Genomic DNA, 12,365 nt, shown 5'->3' on the forward strand with positions numbered 1-12,365 from the left:
GGATTCCATGTCTCCCTCTCTCTCTGCCTCTCCCCGACTCACGCTCTGTCTCTGTCTCTCAAAAATAAATAAATATTAAAAAAAAAAAAGAAGAAGAAGGCCTTACCTTTTCATCCCATCGAAATTTCCCCCGCATCAGTGTGAAAATGACAGTGACTTATTCACTGTGACCCTACATACTCAGGAGTGGGTGTTTCTGGATGATACGGTGTTTTGCCTAGGGAGGAACCGCTGAGTGTGGTGGAGGCGAAGATGCCAAGTTGACCTGCTGGCACCGCCCGGTGCGCCTAGTCTGTTACCTCCGCAGACCTCCCGTCCAACGCAGGCCGCGCCTTCCAGCCATTAACAGCTCCCCCGGCAAGAGACTCTTACAATTCACCAGTGGTCCCCAGTTCTCTCCTGCCAGCCTATCTTCACGCCCTCCCAGGGACCCTAGACCGAACAGGGGTCAGAACCCAGTTTGGTGGGTTACCCTCCCCCACTCTGTCCCATGGACTCAACCGACGTAGAAACGTTACAGGATTTGGGGTCAGAGGTGAAGTTCACCTCAGGTGAAGTTTTAACTTTTTAGCCCTCGGCCAAGTCTTCACTCTGGGGAGCAGGGGTTGGCCCAGAGACAGAACAGGGCAGCGGGAAGAGACAGGCTTTGGAGCTACAGAGACGTGGGTTCACATCATGCTGCCATCGGGGAGTGGGACCTCGGACAAGTGACTTAACTCCTGAGTCTCTGCTTCCTCATCTGTAAAGTGGGGGGAAACAGCCCCCTGTGGCTCCTGAGCCCCTGAAATGGGGACCGGCCGAGCGGAGACGTGCCGTGCATGTAAAAGACGCACTGGGCTGTTTAAGACTTAGGGGGAAAAATGTTAAAATTCTTAAGGATTTTTGTATCACTTTTAAGTGATATTATACATTGATAATACCTTGAAATATTGGGTTAGATAAAATATGTTATTAAGAATTTTTTTTTACCTTTGAGGAGGTCCCTCTGCTATGCAGCCTTCCCAGCCTCCCTCAGAGTTTGAGGGTTTCTCTTGCCTCAGGGTTTGAACACGCTTCTATAACGGCTTCTTAGCAAATATTGTGGTTGTCTGTTCAGGCGTCTGTCTCCCCATCTAGTCCATGAACTCCTTGGGGTCAGGAGCTCTAGCTCGGTTATCTCTGCTCCCAGCTGCCTGTACGGGGCCTGGCGCACAGCAGATACTCAGCCAAAGTTACTCAAGTGGATACGTATGTACGTGTGAAAGCAGGGTGAAGTTTTGTATTCTACCTGGAGTCCTTGACGAATACAACAGGATACATGTCACACTAAAACCATGAGCAGGGCCTTGGCAGGAAACAGACGGTACGCTCAAGTTGAGAAGTTTGAAGAGGGTTTAATCAAGAGACTATTACCAAAGACGCAGGCAGGATTCAGGGAGACTGGGAGGGATGGTGTAGTATCCCAGGGCTGGCCACAGTGGGGAGCCGTTACCACCCACGGCCTGAAGGGTGAAGAGGGAGAAGCCACCCGGACTCAGGGCCAGAGATGGATGCACGGGGTCGCCTACCAGGAGCCAGAGCCTTTGGGTCAGGGACACAGCCAACCCGTGCAACCCTGTAGCAAGGGGCTGGGGGAATCACTCTGCCCCATTCTCCACCTGCCCTCTGCCTTCCTGCCCCACCCAACCAGAACTAGAGGGCAAAAGAGGCCACTGATGGCATCCCAGAGTTCACCTGCCAGGGCACAGAACAGGATGAAGAAGGGCAGCGGGGAGTTCTAGAGGGGCAAACAGAGAAAGCCAGCACTGTGGAGAACATTATACCCCTGGGATCTTTGAAGGCCTCTGGACATCTTTATAGAGGGCCAGACACGGTCACCACCAACCACAATCGTTAGGTAAACAACTACTGTATGCCGGGTGCTGTGCTAACCCATTTTCCAGGCTCAGAGAGTGCAAGGAACTTGCCCGAGGGTACACAGTAGGAAATGGTGTAGCCGGGAATGGAACACGGGTCGGCCCCCAAACTCAGGCTCTCATCACCTCTTCTCAACCACACGTCAGGCACTGTGCTGAGTACTCTGTCTGCATTATCTCTAATCCATCAAAATTCTGCAGGGTCATGTCCTTTTCCTGTCTCAGAGAGGTCGAGTGATTTCTCCAGGGCCACACAGCTCGTGGGGGATGGGAGTGAGGCGGAGAGGCAGGGTTGGTGAGTTTGCCATTAATTAGGGCAGGTGAGTGACAGATTGCATGGCGGCAGCCTCAGGGATTATTTTAGCCCCAACGGGTAGAGCCACCTCTCACCAGGTGCCTCCTAGAGTCACTCCCCAGCTGCAACCACAGGGTTTAGATTTGCAGAGCTGGGCAGCGCCCTCAGCATCCTCTAGGCTGACTCTCGCCTGTGACTCTAAAACTAATAATAATTATGGCAGCGGCAGCCGTGGCTTCCAGAGCCCCTGATATGTTCATCCATTGTCTTTCTCTACACTGTCACTAAATCTGACCATGACTTTCCCTGCGGGCTGTATGCTGTCTGGAGGCAGGTACCGTGGGCTGTTCAGCTTGCAGATCAAGAACTGAGGCTGAGAAGGAAAGGGCTTGTCCACGGTGACGCAGCAAAGCAGACCCTAGGCAGCCAGACCTGCCCCCGGGGCAGCGTATGCCCCTAAGAAGAGCGCCGGTTTTGGAGCGGGACAGGCTGGGCTCGTCCTGGCTCTGCACCTGCCGGATGCACCGACCTTGGGCAAATCACTCTTGGGTGTCTTCATCTGACAGTATGCACGCACGCGGCGTGGTGAGGATGAAGTGAGTTGTTGTACATAAAGCCCTTACAACGGAGGCTAGAACACAACAGGCGTTATCACCCCCTCCTAGTCCCCTGAGTTTTCCCACCACGGCTGGGGAGGCTCTTAAAGTCGTGCTCTTGGGTGACCCTGGCTTTGGTGACCGACTGAGCAGCGGCCGCGCCCTGCGTGGTACGCGCTCTTGCTTGCCTCCTCCGGCGCTCACCATGCCCCCATTCCCACCTTGCAGGCAAGGAAACGGAGGCCCAGAGAGAGCTAATGACCTGCGCAGGCCTTCACACCTCAGAAATCGCAGCCAGGACGGCCACACCCAAGTCGAAGCCGATAACCCCCCTCTGCCAACTGCAGGAAACCCAGATTGTTATGATTATTGGTATTGTTGTCCAAAACAATACTCCAGACGGCGACAATACAACAATCACGGAGGGTGCTTATTTCCATTGGCTCCACAGTCATCCCGCCGCCCCCGTGGAGGGGGCCTGGAGCTTTAAGAAGAGGCTCCTCGAGCAGGATGAACAAACAAGCAGTGAAAAGCTCACAGCTGGGCCCCAGGTGCTGGGAGAGAGAGTGGGGCAGGAAGCGGGCAGGCCATTTCTTTCTTTCCTCTTCTTTCTTATTTGTTTGAGAAGCAACTTTACTTTCTAAATCGGTCATTGTCACCCGTTGGCCCCCGCCCCACCTGGGCCAGGGCCTCTGGTGACAGGGGCTCAAGAGGAAGCTCTAGGGGGCAGGAGGGACGGGGGCACTAGGTGTGGCAGAGCCAGGGGGGCCCAGCTGGACTTGGGGGGGACGGGGAGCTCTTCCCCGGGCAGGGGCCTCATGGATTCCCTGCAAGTGGCCTGGCAGGCAGTGCCTGGCTGCGGTGTGACCCGAGTCCTTCAGGTTCAGGTGCCAGGCGCCCCTCATAAACGGGGAGGTGTCAGGGCAATAGTTAAGGGGCACGGCCCTGGCATCAGACCCATGTGGCTTCCAAGCTCTGTGACCTCACCTCTCCGAGCCTCTGTTTTCTCACCTGTAAAATGGGAGGGGTTGTTGTGACAATTAAGCATAATTAAATAACATGACCAATGTAAACCACGAAGCACATTTACTAGCACTTAGCATGTTCACTAGCTGGAGATTTACTTGAGAAGCCGACAGCTATCGGGGAATTAACAACGTGCCAGGCACCTTTCAAGCGTCCTAAACGGATTCATTCACTTCATCAGCACCGTAACACTCTTTCCACTTCACAGATGAGAAAACTGAGGCACCGGAGAGGCCGAGCGTGTTGCGCACACAGGGGCGGATCCACATGTTGCAGGATGTGAGTAGAGCGTATACCACACTGGGGAACCCCGTTCAGAAAAATAATAGGAAATTATGAATACAAAATGATGCACAAGGCCTCGCAAGGGAGCGACCCAAGGCTTAAACTTCATGAGCCTGACCTTCAGTCTCCCTCTAAGCTCTAGACCGCACAGCTAGCAAGTGGCAGAGCCCAGGTGGCCAGGCTCCGGAACACGCAGTGCTATAAAGGCAGTATTAATAGTAGACGAGACAGGAGGCCTCTACCAAATGTCATACAAGGTGCCAGCAAATAAGAGGCAAGACTTTCACTGTGCTTGCCACACGCTTCTAATTTAACCCTCCAACAACACAACGAGGTGGGCAACATTATTACCATCCCCATTTTACAGACGAGGAAACTGAGGCTCAGGGAGGACCAGTGGCTTGCCTGAGGGCACAGAACTAAGAAGGGACAGAACAAAACTCGAACCCAGGCAGCCGGACTGCAAGGGCTCTTTGTTTAGCCACTGTGAGAACTGTCACCTCGCTCATCATCGGGGATCGGCCCCTCCAGGCGTCACCCTTCAGCTCCCTCGGCAAGTCCTGCCATTTTTTACCTGACGGCAGATTGGGGCGGGGACAAGGCACCCTGGCTTTGGAGTCAGAAATGCCCGCACACCAGTCCTCCTCACCCTGTTGCCTCCTAGCTGGGAGCCCCTGAGGCAGACTTTTCCCGTCTCTGAACCTCGGTTCTCTCTTCTGTGAAATCGGATTGTATGATTTATAGGGCGGGGGAGTCTGGATGGACGATTACTCGGTACGCTTTGTAATGTGCTATCAGTAAACCAGGTCTTATCTGTGCGTACTCCTGGGTCTCCTGGCTGCCCTGGATAATACTTCACAGGGAAGTCTGGAAGACCAGAGACAGGCAGATGAAGTGCCTGGTCCGCACTAGGTGTTCAGCACTGGGAGAGATTGCCGCCCTGTAGGCAGAGGAGAGGTCATTTGTGACGAGAGGACTTTGGAATGGAGAAAGAGCACAGGACCAGGTGTCAGGCAACCTGCGTTCTAGATGGCTCTCCGCGACCAGCTCGTTGTGTGGCCTTGGACCAGTCACTTCCCTCTTTCTGGGCTGTTTCCTTATTTGTAAGTTACATGCGTCATCCCCCCGATGCATGAATGAAATAGTCTCTAAGGGCCTTAAGAGATCGGATTTCTGCAGAAGAGCACAGGACTGTCTTCTGGGGTCCTCTGAGGGCTCTTCCTGTGGAGGCTCCCCACTTCCCTTGGGGTGCTCTTCATGGCTACCCTTGAGGCAGAGAGGAGGGTTTGCAGTGAACTCTCACAGCTCATCGGCTCCAACAGAACCACGGTGTTGTGGCTTAGCATGTGGGCCCTGCAGCCAGACGGCCTCGACCTAACAATCAGTTTCCTCATCTGTAAAATGGGGATGAAGATAACAGACTTCCTTATCCCATTTGACAAATAAGGAGAGGTAGGTTCCAGGAGGCGCCACACTTGCTGGAGGTCACGGCTCCCACCTTACGTTTGTTCTGCCGTCCCTGCCCCACACTCTCAGAGGCGTGACGTTCCCTGCGCGGGAATCCTGGCTCCCTCTCTCCCTCCCGGACGGTTGGGTCGCACAGTCTTTTTCCCCTCTGCCTGACCTCCTATCTCTCCTCTCTCCTCCATCCAGTGGGGTCAGGCCCCTGGGCCAGGCCCGGTGCCCCCACTTACAAGCAAGGGACTCTGAGCAAGCCTGGGCCCCCCGCCCCCATCCACGTAACAGGGACAACGCTCCCTACCTCATGCGTGGAAATAGATGTTTGGCACACTTAGTGCCCGACCCACTATGAGCACTCGTGAAATGTCAGCTGTTTCTGTCCTTCACCAGCATCCTTCAGACCCAGGTCAAATTCTGCCTCCTTGGGGCGCTGCCCTTGTGCCTCCACAGGACCGAGTTTCTCTGGGCTCCGACAGCCCAGTCCCTATGGTGCTTATGACCTCACGGCCTAACTATTAGCTGTGTCTGTCCCACACTACCTCAGACTCTTGTGTTCTAGCCTTCTTGCCATCTGCTGTGTCTCGCATAGGGACCGGTATACAGCAGGCGCTCCATTAAAGACTGACTGACTGAATGAATGAACGGTATCTCAGTGATGCTGAATTTATTAGCTGGACTTTCCGCCCTCCCAGGACAGCAGGAATCTGCGGGCCTTTATTACCGCCGTATCTTCCACCAGCACCTTACGTGGCTCCCACTTATTGAGCCCCTACCAGGTGCCAGGCACCGAGGTAAGCATTTCTCAGGGCCAGCTCACTCATGCCCCTCAGCCACGGCTGGGGGGAGTGTTCTGTTGGAATCCTCATTTCCCAAATAGGGAAACAGGCTCTGCTGGGGGCAGGGGGTAGCACCTGTATTGGCTGAATGGGGGGGGGGGGGGAGGGCCTTTCCGCTTGGGTGGGTGGAGCCCAGAACAGTAGGAGCCTGTCGCCCCTTCCAGAATTTGCCTCTGCCCGTTCCTTCCTTGCAGGACTTCTCTCCTGCCTTGAAGACCCAGAACCCCTCTCATACTCCTCAGTCTCCTTCCCAAGTTCTGTTCAACATCGGTGTTCCCCAGGGTTCTGCCCTCAAGCCTCGGGCTGAACGGAGGCAGGGATGTAGTTCGTCGTGCCGATCTGGCGTATTCCCAGTCCTTCTCATTTCCTGTCCATGGGGGCCGGCGGGATGTCCATCACAGGGCCCTACAAGCTGGGAGGGGCAAGGAGGCCAACCACAGTGCCACATTCTCCTTGGTACAGTGACTGGGCGGGGGCTGGGCGTGTGATGCCGACTGGGTCAATCAGAGCCCTTCCTGGGACTGTCCGTCCACACAGCCAGTAGGGCCACTGGCCTTTCCTTCTGAAGTGTGAGCTGACAGTGTGTGGACATGTGAGCATCCTTCCTGGGACTGGAGAGGGCCCGTCTGCCGTCTGCCGTGGGCTAGAAAGAGGCCCATTCTTAAAGACAGGCGGAAACAAACAGAACTGACTGATGGGGTGGAGGGGAGATAACACAAGGAGCCCCCTGAGGGTAGAAACTTCCTCTCCATGCTATTAGGAACCCTGGATCCAGCAACGCCTGAAGTTGACATGCCCTTGAAACTCCAAGGTAAAGGAACCACTAAATTCTCGATCTCTCCTTTTCCTTTTCAATTTTCCCCCCCTTAGCCTGGTTTGAACTGAGTTTCTGTCGCTTACAACCGAAGCTTCCTAATACAATATTCTCTCTTCTCTCTCCCTCTAGCCTCCTGTGGATGAGGTTGGGTCTTATCTACTCCCACATCCGGGGGCCTAGCACAGAGAGCTCTTGAAGAAATGGATGTCCGACAGGTACCCTGAAGGTGACCTCACCCTGCTCCTTTCCTGGGTCCCCCATCCCAATTAATGCTGTCTACCTCAGGTTCCAGAGCCAGAAAATTCAGTTGTCCTTACCTTCTCTCCCCCAAACTGTTCCGCTGTAAGTACTGCTGTTCTGTTGCAGAAAACTCTCTCCCATCTGTCCCCCTCCCCTGCTCCTTTGCCATTGCCTTCGTTTAGACCACCTTCAACTCACTGCGACAACTTCAATCAGTCCTCTCTTTTTCCTTCCTTTTATCTGTCCTCTCTACCTACTGCCACAGCGATCTCTCTAGAACCCACACCTGATGACATCGCTCCCCTGCTTCGAACCCTGCAGGGTTCCCCATCAACCTCAGGAGAATTCACACTCCCTATGGTGGACTGAAAGCCCTGCCCTGTTTCCTCCCTCCCTCACCCCTCTCTTCCCACCCTGCATCTCAGACACATTTCATGCCCTTTCCCTGAACACACTACATACTTTCTTGTCCCCAGACTCTTCTGCTAGAAGAGTCTGCCCGGAATGTGCGTCCCCTTCTCCCCTGAACTCCAACCATTCCTCAAAGAAGTCCTCCTCCCTGTATCCTCCTACCCTACCCCTAGGAAGTGCACTCCCCAACCCCTCAGTGCTCCCACCACACCGTTGCCTCTTGGCTAACTGGACGGTGAACCCCCCTGAGGGTAGGATCGATCTCTCCACCCTTATGCCAACGAGGCCGGATGTGGTGGGCTTCTCCAGAGAAAGTGAATGCCAAGTGGTCCTTCTCATGGGGCTCAGAAACTCACCGGCTAAAACTAGTTAGGTTCTTGACGAATCTTTGACCCTTGAGGACAAAGAGGCACCTGGAAAAAAAAAGAATAATTTCGGTTCTCTGCACGTGGACAGCACTGCATAGCTGACAAAGCGTTTCTGGGTTCCTCGTTTGGTCCTTGCATCCATCTCTACGGATTGTCAGGGAAGGTGTTATCAACCCCACATCACAAGTGGAAAACTCGCATCAGGTAGGGATGGAACCAAACCCCGGTCTTGGGAAAGCCCCTGACTCTCTCAGCCCCTCAGACTTTTCTGATCCAAGCCCTCCCCAACCTCCGCATTTCCCAGATGGGGGCTGCCAGGCACAGAAGGCCAGCGTACCCGTACCCGGATGAGAAGGGAGAACGCGGCTTCCGGGCCGGGCTAATAGCAACCGTCATGACCACCGTGACAGCGCCTGCCCTTACTGTGCACGAGCCTTGGGGGCACTTCGCTAGCATTAACGGGCTCACGAGGAAGAGTTAATCGTTCTCATTTTGCAAAGGAGGAAACTGAGGCACGGACCGGTTGAGAGCCTTGCCTTAGGTCTTCCTGAGCGCCCCCCCCCCCCCTCATTGGCCCAGCGCTTTGGAGTGTATACCGTTCACACCTCTTTCCCGGTCCCACCAGCCCGGCCGAGCCGGGAGAGGGCCCCACGCCCGCGGCCCCCCGCAGCCAAACTCCGCGGGGCGCCGGGGGCGCCGGGCCCGCGAGTGCGCGTGCGCGCCACCTCCGCGCGCCGCCCCGCGCGGAGCCCCGCTTCCCGCAGCGCAGCGCGCCAGGTGCGCCCCGGTGGCCGCGGCGCGGCGGCTGTGCCCGCGTGGGCGCGGGCGAGGGGACCCGGGCGGGTGGCGCCCCACGCCCATCCTCCCGCCCGCCCTTTCTCCCGTGGCTGGTGGCAGGTGAGTGGGTGTCGAGGAACCGCCAGGCAGCGGAGAAAACAGGACGCCGCAGAAATCAGATTACTCACCTGCAGCTGCGACTACCCAGCGCTAATAAAAGCTGAGCTTCCTGTTGTTTCTTTATTACCACCCTCTGCCTCCCCCAGCCCCGGCCCAGCTCCCAGCTGCAGCCAGAGCCCTAACTGATGGCCAGAAACCGGCAGCTTCAGGGTCCAGGACCACGCTGCTGCCTGCCATCACACCATGCGTGCAGCGCACGATGAGGTTCATGTTTCTCCATCACCTGCAGGAGAATCACCTGGGGTGCTGGTTAACCAGGCGGGTCCCCAGACGCTGCTTTGCACCTGCTGAATCAGAATCTCTACGGTTAGGACCCAAGAGTCTGTGAATTCATACCAGTCTCCGGTGATTTGTAAGTAGGCTACAGTCCGAGAGCCACAGACTTCAGATGTTGTAGTTTCACATGATGGGGGTTTGTCTGTCTTGACTGCCACCCACAAGTCAGGGATGGAGCCTGTCCCCAGTACGCGCCAAGTGAGTCCCTGACCTCGGGGCCTCTGTTCATCTGTTGAGTGCGTACGAAAATAATATGGACGGGGTTGCTTGGGTGGCTCAGTTGGTTAAGCGCTGGGCTCTTGATTTCGGCCCAGATCATGACCTCAAGGTTGGTGAGTCAGGGCCCCACCTCAGGCTCCTCTTAGGCGCTGCAGAGCCTGCTTGGGATTCTCTGTCTCTCCCTCGATCTGTGCCCCTCCCCAGATCATGTGCATGCACGTTCTCTCTCTCTCTCAAAATAAGTAAATAAACTTAAAAAAAAACTTTTTTAAAAAGAAAATAATACAGACCTCGCGGACGGAAACAGGCTCAAGTGCAATAATATGCTTAGCAGGCTTTCTGGTGGTTTTTGCTGAAGTTTACAGTCCCACCAGGAATACACACTGAACCAACATGATGAGTAGGACCGAGGGGGTGGGTGCAGGGTGAACCGGAGCTAGAGAGGAGACATCGGAAGGTCACAATTCACTCTAGGTACACTGGGAAAGAAAAGCCCTTCACTGTGGACCTTCTCCAAAGTCGAGTCCTACCAGGCGGGGAAAATGATCCTGCCCGGGGCACTGACAACCCCTCATGGCTAGATCTGGCGGCTTCTTCTGTGCCTCTCTGACTTGTGACTCTGGGGTGTGCCACACCCTTCTTCACCCTCTCACCTCCCTCAACTCCAGGAAGACCCCACATTCCTCTTGTGCTCCTGCCTCGGCATCAGCTCTGGTGCAGCTCCCTCCCCAGCTCCTCCTCCTCCTGCCCCTGGGATCAGGGGCACCTTGCACTCTACTCACACCCTCCGTCCCTTCCCGGACAACTTCACCCCCTCCCAGTTACCTGGGAGCTCTGCCTGAGCTCCCGAGGTGTGAAGGCAGCACTTCCTGGCGTCTCTTAGTGGCCCCTGTGCACCCCAAACCAACTCAAGCAACTCTGAACTCCTCATCTTGCCCCCCGACCCAGCCTGCTTCTCCTGGGTTCCTGTCTCAAGGCATCACACCTGGATATTGTCCCAGGTGGTTTCTGCTCCTTTGTCCCCACAAATGGTCTTGTAGTCCAATCAGTTTTATCTTCCCAACTGTCCTGGAGTCTGTCTTGTCCACTCACTCCCCCTGTCCCTGTGCACTCCAGACCTGCTAGTTCAGGACTCCATAATCTCTCACCTGGATTATTTAAATAGCCTCTTAAACAGACTTCCTGGCTCCGGTCTTGCCCCTCACTTCGGCCAGATGGATCTGAGACACGAATCCTGTCTTCAGATCCTCAAACCTTGCTTCAAACCTTCAGTGACCCCTCAGAGCCCTCAATACACAATCCAAACTTCTCCCATTCAACACTCACCCCGGGCAGAGCCACACCCTCCTCTCCACCCCACCTCCTCAGCGCTTTGTGCAAACGGCGACATTTACTGAGCTCTTGCTAAATGCTTAGTATGATGACGACCTAGCTATCTCTCTTATTTTTAAAAATTTTTAATGTTTATTTATTTTTGAGAGCGAGAGCACACACGTGCACACATGAGTACGGGAGAGGCAGAGAGAGGGCGGGCCAAAGGATCTGAAGTGGGCTCTGTGCTGACAGCAACAAGCCCAATGACGCGGGGCTCGAACTCACCAACCTCGAGATCACGCCCTGAGTTGAAGTCGGACACTCAACCCACTGAGCCACCCAGGCGCCCCGCCCAGCTATCTCTAGAGCTGTGTCCCAGCCTCATAGCATTGCCAAGGGTGTCATTCCTGATTTACAGATGAGAAGATCGAGGGAGAGAGAGGTTGGGTAGCTTGTCCAAGGCCACACAACTAGTAGCTGGGATCCATACCCGGGTCTCTCTGGCTCCAAAGAGCTGGTGCCCTTTGCGGCTCTGTCTTGAGCCACCTCCTCCCAAATGCATCCTGTTCTATTTTTTTCCATCTTCCCTCGTGTCTAAGAGGGTCCCTGGCATATGGCGGGTGCTTGTTGAATGAATGAACAACTCTACCCACACTCCCAGTTGATCCTTAGAACAAGCCTGGGAACTACAGAAGTTCTCAATTTTGTAAATGATGTAATATTTGATGACTACAAAGAACGTGTGATGAGCGTCTGGCTTATGACTACCAGCATCTGTGGACCCACTGCCCCAACTCAGGAACTAGAACTTCGCCAGCACCACTGAAGCCCCCTGGGGGCCTCCTAATTCTGTTCCCTGCCTCCCTCCAGAGGTGGACACAGTATGGAATTTTGTGGTCACCACTCATTTGCTTTGGGAAAAAAATAGTGTCACCATATGGGGATGGACCCTACACAACATATTTGCTTTGTTTGCTTTGATACCTTTATGTAAATAGTATAATGGATGGGCGTTTCTCTTCGGCTTGATTTTTTTCACGTATCACCGTGTTTCTAAATATATGTCTGCATTGTAGCCGGCATGCATTCATTTTTCTCAGCCGTCTTGTGCTCCGTGGTCTGTGTAGACCTCAGTGACTTTATCCGTTCGCTAGTCAAAGGGGATGTAGGCTGTTTCTCGTTTTTGCTGCCATGATTGCTCTTGTGCGTGTCTCTTGGTGGAGACACGCATGGGTTTCTGTAAGCGACATATCTGAGATTTAAATCACGGGTCATCGGGGCTCCTGGGTGGCTCAGCCGGTGAGTGTCTGGTTCAGCTCAGGTCATGACCCCAGTGTCGTGGGATCGAGCCCCACGTCAGGCTCCACGC

General features: G+C 54.7%; 1 long non-coding RNA gene across 1 annotated transcript; it reads right to left on the reverse strand.

Moving 5' to 3' along the window:
• Window positions 1–8: 8 nt before the first annotated feature.
• Window positions 9–9,386, reverse strand: LOC123379511. Its single transcript, XR_006583990.1, has 3 exons — window positions 9,196–9,386; window positions 970–8,275; window positions 9–51 (listed from the first exon to the last, which is right to left on the reverse strand). It is a non-coding gene; the product is annotated as an uncharacterized LOC123379511 (long non-coding RNA).
• Window positions 9,387–12,365: the final 2,979 nt, after the last annotated feature.

This window comes from Felis catus, chromosome C1 (genome assembly GCF_018350175.1).
Source record: "Felis catus isolate Fca126 chromosome C1, F.catus_Fca126_mat1.0, whole genome shotgun sequence".
Taxonomy (NCBI): Eukaryota; Metazoa; Chordata; class Mammalia; order Carnivora; family Felidae; genus Felis; species Felis catus.